This window comes from Nyctereutes procyonoides, unplaced genomic scaffold (genome assembly GCF_905146905.1).
Source record: "Nyctereutes procyonoides isolate TBG_1078 unplaced genomic scaffold, NYPRO_anot_genome, whole genome shotgun sequence".
NCBI classification, from domain to species: domain Eukaryota; kingdom Metazoa; phylum Chordata; class Mammalia; order Carnivora; family Canidae; genus Nyctereutes; species Nyctereutes procyonoides.
The window spans coordinates 11,766,661-11,782,442 of NW_026575122.1; the positions used below are offsets into that span (position 1 = coordinate 11,766,661).

At 40.5% G+C, this 15,782-nt stretch overlaps 1 protein-coding gene across 3 annotated transcripts in view; it reads right to left on the reverse strand.

Moving 5' to 3' along the window:
* RBM46 (RNA binding motif protein 46) overlaps window positions 1-11,897 on the reverse strand; it is a 64,132-nt gene extending 52,235 nt beyond the window's left edge. For all 3 annotated transcript variants that reach the window (XM_055336206.1, XM_055336204.1, XM_055336203.1), the window contains exon 1: window positions 11,641-11,897. The gene's annotated coding sequence lies outside the window, so the exon portion shown is untranslated. The remainder of the gene's footprint in view (window positions 1-11,640) is intronic.
* Between the last annotated feature and the right edge of the window lie 3,885 nt (window positions 11,898-15,782).

The window sequence follows — 15,782 nt, forward strand, 5'->3', positions numbered from 1 at the left end:
AAAAAAAAAAAAAAAATAGAAGGGGAGGTCTGCATCACTATGGGACCTGGAAAGAAAAAAGTTATCAATAAAAATTGAAAGAGATGTAAAAGATACAGTTGGTTAAAGTAGTCTAGATACAATGTAAATGTGGTTTTTCTCATATGAAATGCAATTTTTTTAGAATAAAATCTTCATACACCTTCTGTAAAATACAAACTCCCAAAAGGAAGAAAAGCAATGAGAAGTCTGTATAAATGTTTAAAATCCGACTTAGTCATAGTAGAAGAAATGAAAGGTGAACAGTTTCATAGAAAAAAAGAGCATTGTGTAGTGTTAGAGCTTCCTACCTCCATATCATATCTGGCGGTGATGGCGTAGATCCACCAAAAAATAGCAACTGTTTACATGTTTATAGAATTAATGATCTTTCTACAGGAAACTTGGAAGCTAAGGACCATTCTTTAACCTGGCAACTCTCCATTCTAAATGATATCTCAAAATGTTTTCAGAAGTATGAGGGCTTTTAAAAAAAAAAAAAAATCTCAGAGTAAATATATTTATTTCAATTTACTGACCCTCATTTGATGATTTCTACTTAACAGATTAACTTGAACTTTTGATGTGTCTGGAATGTGAATGTCAGCACCAGGATGATTATAAGGTGGAATAGGTGCTTTTCCCAGTAGGCTATCCCAAGCCATCTTTACATTCAGTCAGTGTACCTCCCATGATTAACAGCCTATCTTCCCAAGGCAACAAATTAGAAATAGAGATCTTTGTACACAATTTAATGGTCTGTACAGGAACCAAACCTATAACAAAGGCCTCAGTTAACATAGATACTAACTAAAGGAAGCAGTAGTAAAGGCAACCTTTGATTGGTATTAGTTGGTAGTTAACATCAAGATCCAGTCATCCAATTACTATTTTTTAAATAATTTTTAATGATTTTTTAATAATATTAGAAATAATGCTATCCTATAAGAATCATCTTTTTCCCCTTTGAGAAATAGAGATTTAACTTATATGAAATAACTACTGTATGTAAAAAATAACTTTCTTTTCCTCCCTCTCTCTCTCTTTTTTAAGTAGGCTCCACACCCAGTGTGGAGCCCAATGGGGAGCCCAACCCAGGGCTTGAACTCATGACCCTGGGATCAAGACCTGAGCTGAGATCAAGAGTCGGATGCTTCCCTGACTGAGCCACCCAGGCACCCCTAAAAAATAACTTTCTTTCCCTGTGTTTTCTTTTTTTTTTTTTAAATAACTTTCTGCTTAAAAATTTAAACACTTGGTTGGAGAGAGAGTGGGATGAAGCTTTCCTGTCTTATCTCACTAAAGAAGCTTTCTTAGGTAGCAAATTATAGTGGAACTATAGCCGACAGACACCAGCAATTGGGAGAGCCAGAATGACTTGCCCAAAAATCACAGTCAGTTAGTGGCAATACTAGATCTCCAGTGTCTCTCTTCTGACTTTCAGTCTTAAAACCTGGCTCTCAAAAAAACTTAAATTGTGCTTTAAACTCTACAGTGGTTTTAAAAAAAAAAAAAAAAAACCCTATTGAATATATTCAGTGAAGAAAAGTATTTGGCTGAGGACAACAGGGTCAGCTTTGGTTCAGGAACATTAGTATACCTGGCCAGAAAGGAGGTGTGAAGTAAAGCAATTTCTTGGGTATTGAGGTTTCTTTCTTCACACTCCACGGGTGGTGCCCTCCCAAGGTGACTCCAGCCCTGTCTATCTAACTCAGTTATTGTCTTAGCCAAAGAAGCAGAGGGAGACTCCCTCTCTTTGACTAGGGGAGTGTTTTGCATTTTCTCAAAAGCAGGGAATAGAGAGTCCTTGGAACCCTAAGAGGAAAGGATACCATTATAATCCACAATTCAATCAGTCAGTGTTTTAAATTAAAGCATCAGATCTTTTTAATAAATCATTTGTTTTAATTTGCATTGATCTGCTTAGATGTACAATCTCCAGGGCATCCTTGAAATCACTGACCCTTTATGTTCTGCCAACTTTCACTTATTCCATTCCAATCGTCATTTTTTTTTCTAATCCAATCGTTCTTAATAAAAGGCATACATTCATACATTCCCTTTTCATCTCAATTTGTACTTTAGCACCACTGAATTACTAAATCCTTGCAAGTTAAAAAACAAAACAAAATAAAGCAAAAACAAAAACAAAAAGAATCCCAGAAAACCCTAATCTTGTTCTGTTGAAATAATGTATTTAAATGTAAACTGTGGAAACAGCTAGTGTGTAATTCTGATTTTCATCAGGACTGCCCAGTGTATATGGGGCAGGCTAACCAAACCGGATTAGAACTGATTCTTTGGTTCAGTCCAGTAGCCCTGTGTGACCCAGAGATAGGGCTTGAGTACTACAATAACTAAGGGACAGAGGAAGTCTGTGGTATGTGGTTAGAGGGCTAGGAAGTGAGTGAATAGTATATACATCACTTAGTTGAGGTATAGAGGTAGAGGAGTAGGTGCAGAATGACCATAAGGTGTAAATTCATGATGACTGCTTTGTTTTAAGAACAGAATCAAATCATATTAAAATTTTACACAGATTTGTTTTTCTTACTACTTATTTACTACAAGCAACAAATAGTTAAATATATTTCTTTATGTTTATAGAAAAGCCTCTTTTTATATGCATCTTATATGTAGGGTGTATTAAAAAAAAAAAAAAAAAAAGCACTGGAATTAGAGCCAAAAAATCTATATGCCAAATTTCAGCTCTTCTTTTTCCAGTTGTGTATGGCCTTGGTCAACTCACTTAACCTCTCTGAGCTTCAGTTCTCACAGTTGTCAAATGGACGTAACACCAACTGTCTCACAGGTAGTAGTATATAATAGGAGGTACCGAGTGAAAATACCAAGCCCTGTAGTGCCCACTTCATTTGTAGGATGTGATATTTTAAGTGTCATGTTTTGAATTGTTGGTTGTATAGTATTGTAATTTTAGAAATTTTAAAAATAGACATTTAAAAAATGTACTTTCTCACAACTCAGAATTGACTGCTGTTAACATCCAGTCACCTTGGCTTTCATTATTTTTTTTACTAAAAAAAATGTATACGCATGCACACATATAAAAACTGAATCTCCTTTGGCCTCCCATTTGTTCCCTTTGCCCATTGATAGGTTCGTTTATTCAATGTGCATTTATGGAGTGCCTACTACGTATGAGGCACAATGCTAAATGGTAAGGTGGGGATTCATGGTAAACAAGACAAAAATCTTTGCCTTCACTTTACTGTAGCCACACTGACTTCCTGATTGTTCTGGAGTATACCAGGCAAACTTCTGCCCCAGGCCCAGTACTCTTGCTATTCCATGCCCCTGGAATGTGCTTCCTATACAAGGCCAAGTGGCAGGCCCTTTCATCTTCTTTAAGGCTTTATTCAAATTCCCCTTTCTCAGTAAGACCCTCCAAGGCCATACTGTATAAGTTACATCCTTCATCCCCATCACTCATACAAGCTATATCTATGTTTAATTTTTCTCCACAGTGCTTCTCACCATCTATCTCTCCGTATATTATCTTGCCATTAACTGTCTCTTCTCCTAAAATACAGGATCCAAGAAAGCAGAGATTTTTGTCTATTTTATTCCTTGCCCCCTCTCCAGTGCTTACATAGTGCCCTTAACAATTATTGGTCAAATGACACAAAGGAGTGAATAAAAGTTCAAAAATTAGACGCAGGTAATTTCTTCTCAAATTTGAATGCTTAAAGTGACTGAATGAAAGAAAAATGTAATTCCTCTGTGATTTACCAAATTACCAAAATGTAGACAGACCTTATCTCCATCTCCCTGCTTCCAGGAAAACTACTTATTTTCAAAATATGAGTGAAATAATTTTCATAATGTCAGGGTTTACAGAGGTTATATAGCTCAAAGTATTTTGAAACTGATAGAAATAAGACTCCAAAATTACGTTTCAGACAGTTGAAGCTGCTCTATTTATCCTGGGATTTGAAATTACAGTGAAGCTTAAAGTCCTGTAGACCCCAAAGGAAATTTTAGAGCCAGCCTTCTCTTTAGCCTTCAGAAGTAGACTTAGCTGTCACAATTGAGGACTCCAACCCCAGGCATCACTGAAAGAGTAGTTCAAGGACATGAGCAACACTGTTCAACAAATATTTGTCTAATAACTATTTCTCTCTAAGCACTTAGGAAGTCTAATGAGTTGTATTTCCCTTTTTTTTTTTTTTTTTTTTTTTTTTTGCCACAGTAATGAAGTGGAGATACGATGGACCTTGGAATGAGATAGTTCAAGCACTGGCAGTGTCAGTTTGGACACAAGTTATTTAGCCTCCCAAAGTCTCCATTTCATACCAATCACGCAAACAGCAATATTGGTTGCCTTGGTTATTGGTAGTCTAGATTAAATAAGATACTATATCAGTCAGGATAAACTAGGTTATGCTGCAATAATAAATAATCCCACAAATCTCAACTTATAATAAGAGGTATATTTTTTTTCTTGAGCTACACTAGCTGTGCTTCTTCTGCCATGTAGTCATCCTGCAGCCCTTTACGCAGGAACCCAGTCTGATGGAGACCAGCTAGCTATTACATTGCAGGCTGCCATGGCAGAGGAAAAGGACAATCTCACACGGGTAATCGCATGCCAGATTTCAAACTGACACATATCTTTCCGATCACATTGCATTAGCTGCAACTGGTCACATGGTACCACCAACAAAGGAGCCTAAGAGGTATACTTCTACATACCCAGAATGCAAGCTCCTGAATTTTTGCTGAGCAGCAGAATCAATGACTACCATAGATGGTAAATGTAAAGTGTTTAGTATAACATCCGGCTCAGGCCTGTCCCTTTTCTCTCTCCAGGCTACTCCCTGTATGCCTTCTTGTTTATTGAGTGGAGATACCCATATTTCAAAAACAGTCTCTTTGAATTCACAAACTGTGTTTAGTACAGTACTTGAACTAGAAAATGCTCTATGAAAAAATAATTATGTGATCAAATTAATTTGAGAAACACTACATACTACATCCTTTCTAAAAATTATCACTATATGGTAGCTTATTAGAAGTTCTGAGATGTCTTCTGGTAAAGATAACTGTTTATGGGGGAAGCCTGGGTGGCTCAGCTGTTGAGCATCTGCCTTTGGCTCAGGGCGTGATCCGGGAGCCCCAGGATCGAGTCCCACATCAGGCTCCCTTCGTGGAGCCTGCTTCTCTCTCTGCCTATGTCTGCCTCTCTCTCTCTCTCTCTCTCTCTCTGTGTCTCTCATGAATAAGTAAATAAAATCTTAAAAGAAAAAAAAAAAAGATAACTGTTTGCTTCTGTTTAACCCAAGGTTTATTCAACAAATATTTATTGTGAATTTAATTCTACCTCCAGTACTACTAAGACTAATGGTACTATTTGCATTTATTGAACAACTCTTAGCTGCCAAATTGATATCAAACCTTAGAAATACAAAACTGAAAAAGGCAGACAAGATTTTTGCTTTGATGGTGGTCATGGTCTAAAAGAGGATTATCAGCATGGTTCTAAAGCCTTTGCCTGGGTTAATTCCTTTAATTCTCCTGACAGACCTTAAAGTTGGCATTATTATTGATCTCATTGTACAGATGAGGAAAAGGGAGGTTGCACAGCTAGCAAAATGTCTGAAATTCAGGGATTAATCAAATAAATTATGAAAGATCCATAGGTAGAGTATTTGACAGTCACTAAAAATTCTTTTATGGAAGAGTATCCATGACGTGGAAAACACTGCTTATGATTTTCATGGCAAAAAGAGAGTCTCATTTTTATTAAAAGTAGCACTCCTTCCCTTCCTCAAATTCCTACAGAACACGCCTGTCTTCGTTAGATGAGTCAGGACATTGTCGCATGGGAAAGGCAGTCCGGAAATTCAGTATTTTAATAGGTGTTTTGCTAGTCCCAACTAAATCAGGATCATGTTACTAAAGAGAAGAGGAACAGTGCTGTGGTGATAGCCAGCTACTAATCCCAGCTCCACCGTCTGTGGAATGTTATCCAGGCACCTGCAATTTTAACACATTTCCTGGGTGATTCTGATGCAAGTGGCCCACGGAGTACACATTAGAGAATAGTACTGTAGGCAATCAGAATAAGGGGGAAAATAGGACTGGATGACATTAAGGTTTATTTATTTACTTTTTGGATGGTATTAAGGTAAAAAAATTAAAAAAGCAGTCCATTTATCAGAGGCACTCAGAACTGATGAAACGCGTACCTTGAGAAGAAAACTGACATCGATTAAGAATAATAGAAATGGAGTGTGAGTGCTAATAAAAAATTTAGCTTGCTAAGTATTGTCATGTCATTATAGATGGATTATTATTTCCAAGTATCCAGAATAAATAATAAACCCGGAACACACACACACACACATGCCACCCCCAGAGACTAATCGTAATTGAGTCTTTCTCTCGGGTGGAATCTTGAACGCTATAAAACCCCAGTGATCAATATGATTGCTAATGACAACTGAACAGTTATGTCAGCTTTCCTAGGTTCTGAGTTTAGAATAAGACGTGTCCACTTATGCCACAGGCTGTGGTTCACATTCATGGCCTCTGTGTTAAGGGCACCCTTTCATTTTCCCTCCCTCCCTCCTTCTCCTGGCTGCTTCTAAACTTTTCCTATTACCCAGATTCACATAAAAAAAAAACTTTTCACTGGCAGTAGCCCTTTCTCTTCATGAAGTCTACGCTTTAAGGGAGCCAGCACATCCAGTTGCTGTAAGCCAGGCCACCCTGGCCACTGCTGGTATTTCCAAGAGGTCAGCAGCTGGGTCACATCATTGGAATGGCCAGACCGCCTAAACAACCATCTGGGGACCTTGGAGCCTGACCACTCTGCCAGCATAGAAACCTCACCCTGGCCAGACCCTGCTCCACAAAAGCTCCACAGCAGGAGAGCCAAACAGCTGCTTTGCTTCTGAGAGCTAAAGTTGCAGAGCAGAGGCTGAGTGCAGAGAATCCCTTTGGTAAACATTAAGAGAAAGAATCGGTGTATAGGTCCCATCAAGGGAGCCTAAGCTCAGAAATACGGCTTAGTGCATGGAAGAGGCAATACTCACCGCAGCCTCCTGGTTACCACTTAGTAAGCACATCTATGTTCCCAGCCCAGCGAAAGGCTCGACATTCTTTAACCTTCACAATAATCTTGAGAAGGAATATCGTCCCCCATTTATACTGCAGAAAATTAAAAATGAGATAGTCTGCCAAAGACTCTCGGCTGGTCGGGAGCAAGAATCAAAGCCAGATCTTTCCATTTTTATCACAGAGGATCCCTGACAAAGACTGAACAGAATCAGTGGCGGGGAGGGGGAGGGGGCTGGGAGTGAAGGTACGGTGAGGAATCACAAATAAATGTGATAATGTTTATGAAACAACAGAAAAATTAAAGGGTTAAACAAAACCAGCATTTCTGGTATGCATAAACATTATTCCTATTAAATCTAGAAATACGATTATTTTGACAATCTCCCAGAGATGGGATGGTGGACAAACAGGAAAACTTGCAAGACAGAACAGGTTGTTTCGCAAATATCAAGGGTGGTTAAAGGAACCCGTCATGTAGCCAACCTGCAAGCCCATGCACGGCACTGACAGGTGTGCCTGCTGCAGCAGCAAGGTGGGCAGCAGGCCCACACTTGGGGGAGCAGTGGTGCTCTCAGATCCAGCCAAGAAAACACTTCCACTTGGTGCACTGTCAAAACTCTTTTTTTTTTTTTTTATAAGTTAGTTGTCTGGGCAACAGAAGAAATTTAGCAAGATGGAGAAAGAAAGACCATTTGTGCCTTAAACCAACCTTAAACCAAGTCCTAAGAATGAAGATGTTAAACTATGACATGAGATGTTCTACAGAGATAAAAAAAGGATTAGGGATCCCTGGGTGGCGCAGCGGTTTAGCGCCTGCCTTTGGCCCAGGGCGCAATCCTGGAGACTCAGGATCGAATCCCACGTCGGGCTCCCGGTGCATGGAGCCTGCTTCTCCCTCTGCCTATGTCTCTGCCTCTCTCTCTCTCTCTGTGTGACTATCATAAATAAATGGAAATTTAAAAAAAAAAAAGGATTAAACGAGAGATTTACAACACGTGGTGATTAGTGCCAGGCTTATGCCCATAAATCACAGCCTGAATAATATCCCCATGAACACTGTCAGGCACAAGATTATAAGCAGCAATACAGAGCCACCCTTGGCCTTCTGCTGGTAAGGAAGACCCAGGGCCTCATCACCCACAGCCATAGCACATAAAGTACCTCTCCCTCAAGTAGTCAGTGTATACTTGTTGAAAGGAAGAAAGTAAAAAGAAAAAGAATCAAAAGAATCAGAGGATGACTGGTTAGATGTTTGAATGTGAGAGTGCTGAGGACCTAAAAATGAGAGAATGTTCTTCCTTTGGCTGACTGTCTGTAAGAAACAAACAAAACAATCCAAAACCAAAACCAAAAAACTGTGAGAGACAGTGAAATCATATTCATTTTCTAGAATTTATTGGGCACCATGCCAGACACTCAGAAACACTTGAAAAGAGCCTATGGTTTAATTCAGAAGCCTGACAAGCCAGCTGTCGATGAAGCAAATGCATTGATTACAAGCCTGCAACCTGTGGCGTTTGGGTCATCTTAGCCTCTTGAATGGGCCTGGACCCATTTTAGAGTCATGAATAAGGGGGGCTGCATCCACTAGGTCACCTCCAGTGTAGGCTTTCTGTTTATTTCCTCACGCTGCTGCAAACATTCGGTCTGGAACTTAATAGGTGCCCATGGGACCACATGAGGTTGGGAGGCCTATACTTATGAACCAGGCCAATCCTGTGGCCTTCCGACAGCTGCCATCCTGAACCTGTCTCCCACTTTGCCTTCTGTTACATGTCCATCTCCTAGGCTAATTTCCTCTAGGGCCTCACCCTTCAGACCTGTCACCTCTGACTTGTGCATTCAGTGGGCTGTCGGCAGGGATTCTAGGGCCTGGTTCATAAGAAGAGAGACTGGAGGAAAAATGTTTAGAACTAAGGCCAATAATCAATCCAGATTGCCTCAGAAAATGGCCAAGACAGATTACAGCTGAATCAACAGTATTACATATATCACACGTGTATGTAATGTCCTCCATTCTGTAACCCAGGGCCTGGTATTACTTGTGAGTCTACTCCTCACCATAAACCTCCTAAGAAGGATTTTCACTATTCCTCCCTGGTAGAGAGGCAGGATGGTTCCTTTGCCACCCCCGTTTCCTAGCTTTTCGATATTCACCAGTTGAGTTCCCAGGCTATTATTTCGAATGTGAATCTCATTGCTGGAATACTAAATCCCAAATAACAAGATGTGCAGTTTAAGGAACTGTATATCTGTGTGTTTACCAACAAATGGATGGTAGAGGGACACACCTGTTGTTATTATTACAGGCTTTTGTTTTATCTGTCTTGGCATTGCTTCACAAAAGGAAGTTGCCTTGTAAACAGCTCACTGTGGAATTTAGGGTGCTCACCATGGTGTCAGCTTATAAACTCTGTACTGTACACATCAGAGAGCTGCTGAACATGCACAGTATCTGGTGTAACTGGGTACAGTTTGTGTTCCTTAACAGGACTGAAACCAGACATTAGCTGTATTAGCTAAACTTTCCGATCCCAGGGACAGGGACCACCTTACCTTTCCATATCACTTTCTTGTAAGGATTTAAGACCTTAAGACCTGTTACATTATTTTGAACTTTAAGGTGTACAGCCAAAAAGCACAGGTAAAGACTGGGCAAGTAAGTGTGCCTTCTCATGACAAGACATTGGCTGGCTGCAACAATATGATCTTGGAAAGAAATTGATGACTTCATTTACTTGGTTGCCCACAGTTTGGGCCTTTGATAATGATACAGAATTTAGAGTAAAAAGTACCAAGGCTTGAGTCCTGATACCACATTGCTGACTGCAGGATCATGAACATTGAACCTGCTTAGCCTCAAGTTCCTGGACTATAAAATGAGAATAACAACCATTGTGGTTAAAAACCAAGTCATTTAATGTTTATAGGCCCAGTGTCTCCTTTATGGGATAATAGTTATTAAATAAGCAAATGTGCATGACAGTACTTTATATAAAATAATAAATGAGAAAATGATATTTTCCAAAGCTACTTTCAACTTGGATACTTCTAAAATTGTGGTCACAATATACCTGCTCATTGAGAGTGACGACTTTTCTCTCTCACCTCTGTAGCCCTGTTACCAAGTTCAGTGACTACTATATAATGGATACGCAATACAAGTGAGCAGAATGAGAGGAATGCGGCAGAATCTGAATTCTCTGCCATGGGAATGAGTTGGCTCCTTTGCCCTGCCAAAAAGTAGTTGGTATCCCAAGCCCATAAGTACAAATGTGGAGTGGTTGGTAACTCAGCCCCACAGATTCCAGGTACTCAGGAGAGACCTCCCTGACCCTACCATGTCTCCCTCATATCAGGAAAAATGTGTACTGAGGAGCACATCCTAACGTGGTGACTTAGAAGCACATGTTGTGAATGATGTTCAACATTAGTCAATTGCCTCTTGGAGGCAGTCTGACTATTAATCAGCTTGGCACAGATGTGGTGACATTCCATAGTTTCAACATACTACTTAGATCAGTCTTAAAGCTTTCATGTTCTGGTCTCTTGCTGAGTGTCCCTTGTGCATGTTGCATCAGTTCACCTGGCATTGAAAAGTCCAGATGAGCAGGTGAAGCCACTGAGAGCTGTAGTGCCTAGACGTGATGGAAAGATGAACACCTTGTTGCTTTAAAAAAAAAAAAAAAACTATTTGAGAGAGAGAGCATGAGTGAACATAAGCTGGGAGGAGGAGCAGATAGGGAGGGAGAAGAAGACTCCCCACCGAGCAGGGAGCCTGATGTGGGGCTCGATCCCAGGACCCTGAGATCATGACCTGAGCTGAAGGCAGACACTTAACCGACTGAGCCACCCAGGCACCCTAGTTGCCTTTCATATAAAAAAAATAAAGATGAAGTTCCAAGATTGAAAATGGACTCATATATCCCTAAGCAAAAATAAATAATAATAACAATAATAATAATAATAAAAGATTAAAAGGAAAACAGCAAATTTACAAATTATACTTAATTATACTTAAGGACATTGCAAGCGGGTAAACTTCCAAATGCTCACGTGAAGCCAAGATTACAGCTCTTCTAGTTCGTGTCCATTCAAGCCACGCAGCCCTCTCCCACAATGACTTAAGCTTTTATATCTGCCTCATAAGAAGACAAAGACTGCAGCTCATCAATCCCATCCATTCCCACTTTCTAGCACAGACCAATGGATGGGCCTACCTGGAGTGGGGCGGGGGTGGGGTGGGGGGGAGCAGTTTGAGACCTGGCATGAAAACCAAGTAAAGGGCCATATTTAGAGAATCACTGCTCTAAAAGAAAGTCTTCTTGTTGGTTTCTCCACCTATTGCTGAGGTGTGTATAGAATAAATGCAAAAAGCACATTTTCTCAAAATCTCTTCTGAGAGAAGATATCCATAACACTTGGTTTCAGAGTGGTCATGGGAATGAGCGTCAGCAAAGTAGAGAAATCTGAGCTACAGAAGGAGGGGTAGTTCCCACAGCACCCACAAAGAGAAGCGGGGATGGAGTGGCTCCTCACCTCCTGAGGAACTAGTCCCCGACTGTTCTGGTGCTCTATAGCCATTCTCTTCATCCTCCTGATTTTCAGATTTTCTCCCGTCTCACAGCTTCAGTTCCTTTAGAGCTTTTAAGATAATTGTGGCAAATGTTATTGTCAGTTGAAGGCCTTATCCAGGAAGAATCAGATGAAGCATGAAACAAAGAGAATTTGCCACTGTTAATAAATTCCCTGACAGTCACTTGTCTGTGATTTACCAGAGGTGAAGTGGAGAGAGATGCGCGTGCAATGGTGGAGTGTGGAGCTGAATTGAGGAGTCTCGAAGAGGAAATGAATCTTGATGTTGCTCAAGCATGTAGCGATTGCTACATTTTTGGTTTCCACCCAGCAGTGAGGCACCTGGTCAGAACAGGTGTCTGGACCAACATGGAGCTTAAAGCTCTTGTTCTTCTGCTTGAGCAGATCCTTCGGGCTCAGCCACAGACGGAGCCAGGCTTAGCAGACAAGGATTGTTCATCTGATAGATTTTGGAGTTTCAGCTCATTGTTTGATTCCGTATAAACAAGAAGATTTACTCAGGAATAGTAACACAGTCTTCTTCAAAGAATAAGTGATTCAGACAAGTAGCAGATCAAATTATCTCAAAATTCTGCGTATGTTGAGGTCAATATAGACTGAAGGATAAGAAACCATTATTTTATGTAATATTGGTTGAACATGTTAGCGCTAATTTAATGGATTAGTTTAATCTTCCATTATAATTTTTATGACTATTTTAATTGTAGAGAATCTGAAGTACTTATGAGGTAATGATGCCCCCCAAAATTCCAATAGCATTTGAATCTGAGTCTTGCACTACGTCTTGATCTCTCCATCATTCTGTGAAAGAGAAGAAATGGTAATAGACTGCCCCCAATATGTTGTTTGGAGGAGAGCACAGGACTCTAGAGTCCATGCAGTATGGTTTCTCCACCTCTCCACTTCCCCTAACCTTATCAGGATTTCCATCTGAATGAATGTGTTCTTTTCAAAGAAGACAATAGAAATGAGAATGTTCATTGATTTGACTTAGCCCTCTAAAAGAAATCACTGCTCTGAAAGAAAACTGCATTTCTGATACTATCACAAAGAGTGTCCGTCTGAAAATAGTTATGAAGACTAACTTGATTTATGCTTCTTAAGTGAGGCATAAAGCAGTTCCCAGTATGTTCCCTTGCAAAGAATGCCGAAGGGAAAACAGAGATGTCAGATACTATACTGTTTTCTGAGTCTTTGGGCTTTATTTATTTCCTTTTCCCACCAAACTACTACAAAAGGAAGCCCACGCTCATTTTCCATTTCCATCTCAACCCATAATCTGCCTTCTCCCCTAACCTCCCTAATACCCCCCTACCTAACATTAGTGGGATGCTTATTCATCAAGGCCAGTCTCCTTATTTGTCACATCCACTGTGAACACCCTTCAGTCCCTATCTCTCTTCTATATCTTGGTGCTATTCAGATTGTTAGCTTCTAAACCTCGCTCCTCCTGGCCCCACACAGTCTCTCCTTGGTCGGTTCTAATCTTTGTGCCATTATTCCTCAGTCTTCTTCTAGAACTGTTCTTGATCTTTCTTCTTCCATCTTGTTTGTGTGTGTGTGTGTGTGTGTGTGTGTGTGTGTGTGTGTGTGTGACTTTAATCTTACATCCTTCCACCCTGTAAGACTCTGCACAGACTTCTCTAGGATGGTCTAATACATATCCCTGGCATCAACTGTCATGACTTCTAAATATGTCCCCATACCCGAGCTCTGTCTTGAGCATGAGACTCCAGTTTCCAGTTGTCTACCCTGCATTTCCATCTATGAGACCCGAGGCTTCTCCAATTTACATGTCCCAAACTAGGCTTGTCCTACTTCTCCCAAAGTTGACTCCCCTAAATTAGCCAGTATGTCATATACAACCAGTTATATGTATCCTGGTGCCGACGCATTTATTGCCTTTCCTGGCAGGCTCTCTGCCAGCTGGTTTCTGGCTTATTTGGCCAACGTGAGGCCCTCACGGGAGATTAGAGGGTGAAAGGAAAGGGAAAACTAGGGGTATTACACACGTGCACACACACATCCTGCCCGGCAAGACTTAGAATGGTTTCTGTTTTCTTCATCGAACCTGTATGAAACCCCCTCCTTCTCACCTCTCAAATCAATCCATTCTCTTTTCTCTATCCTCATTGCCATTGAATTACTTCTAGTCTTCATCCTTTCTCTTACAGTTTGGTGATAGAATTTATGTCCTTTGAGTTATCCCTCACCTAATCCATTCTCTACATTCTTGCAGAATGAGCTATGAAGATAATGAGATGTTACTCTTTTTAAATTAAAAGTGATAACTATCTTCTAAAGAAAATCAGTTACAAGTAGCCCCTTTAGAACAGATCACTATATCTTGGAGCATGTCATTGTGCAACTTGGCAACAACTGATTGGCCCAGGGATGTCACCTGAGAACAGACCTAAAGGATATGAGAAGAACCAATGACCGTGAGGTAGCCTGGCCAGAGAACTTTGGTCATGACTACCAATATTGTGTAATGACTGGTCAGCCTAATTGGTCAGCTTAGTTCCTTTGGAATTTTCTTTCTTTTTTCCCCCCCCTTTGGAATTTTCAAATGAGAGACAGAGGCCGAGCAGAGTGGAGAAGTAGAAGTGACACAAAATCAAAGTGTAAAGAAAACCATGAGGCAGTAGAAGTGATGATACACTGAAGGTTAGAACAGTAAGTGAGCAGCAATAGTAGTAGCAGTTATAAGGTCAGTGGAATGAAGAATCTGGGACAGAATCTAGAATCAAGAGGAGGATGGCACCAGGGTTGTTGGAAGGTGGAAGTAGTTGTGAGCTGATGGGGGAGATGTGACCATTCACCCTTTGATTCCTGTAGTTCCCATGTCTCCATGTCCCCTGAAATAAACCTCTGTCCATAAACCTTACGATTCTTTTCCTAACAACCTAATCCCACCCCTCTTCATCATGTGTTTGACCAAACCACATGCTCATAAGCCTCACCTGAGGTACTTGGAAAGTTTAGGAAGTGCTTTCTTTCCCCTTGAGACTTTTATAGTGTCAAGTCCTCCATGACCTTGCCTCTTGTCTCTAACTTCACCTGAGCCGAGTTGTCTTCCTCAAAGGAATGGTGGAACAGTATAGGTCCCTTCCTCTCAAAGCAACAATATAAACACAGAGTAATTGTTCTTAGGGACTGGCAGTGATCCCACTGTGATGTGGGTTCTCATGACTCTGTGCCTTTGTACTTCTCTAGGTGCCTGTAATGGCCTAGAAAAAGGAGGTCTTTCACTTCAAATGTTTGTATTCTTTACAACTCAATTAAGGTATCACTGAAAACATGTTTCTCTTCTCTCTCCTTTCCTGGCCCCTACAGACAGCTATAGGTTTTGTCTCTGCCCTTCTGACACTTGTACAAGCTTATTGTTTTGAAATCTATTTACTTGCCTTTCTTCTCATGAGACTGAGGAACCACAGAACTAAGATTCTAACTAGTTTATTCTTTTGTGGCCCTGATTGGAATACACAAAGGGTCTGCAAGAAATTAATACATTAATTGGACCAAAGCTTGTCTAATTTATGAGAGACTTCAGGAAGCCAATGTCGTAGAGGAAGGAAAGCTGGAGTCAAATTGTGGATCTGCCTGTGATTATTTGTGTAAAATAACAAAGTATGTCAACCTCTGTGCCTGCTTTTTCATGTCTGAAATGTGGTTAGGTGTTTAACAGTATGGCTCAATAACCTCTGCGGTTCTTTGCAGTAAGTATATTTCAAGACTGACCCTGGGATTTGCTTCCTCCCAGTTCGATCCATAGCCGGAGTATACCGGCAGGCCACCTTGGTAGTGTTTGAGTTCATGCCCATGGCTCTGTGTTGTAGCTGCTTGGTTTTATGGAATGGAGAGTTGCTTTTTAATATTATGCAGAAACCTTTTCTCCATAACCAAAGGAGGCTCCCAGATGTAGATGACATAGATCATGTCAATCTGAAGGCAGATCCACATAGTTTTAACTTCAAATATGTAAAGCCAGCTATGTTCAGGAAAGGAAGCCTTGAAAGACAAAATTCTTCAGGCTACCATGCTCAGAAAAATGTTTATGTATATCAAATTCAAAGACAAGAGAG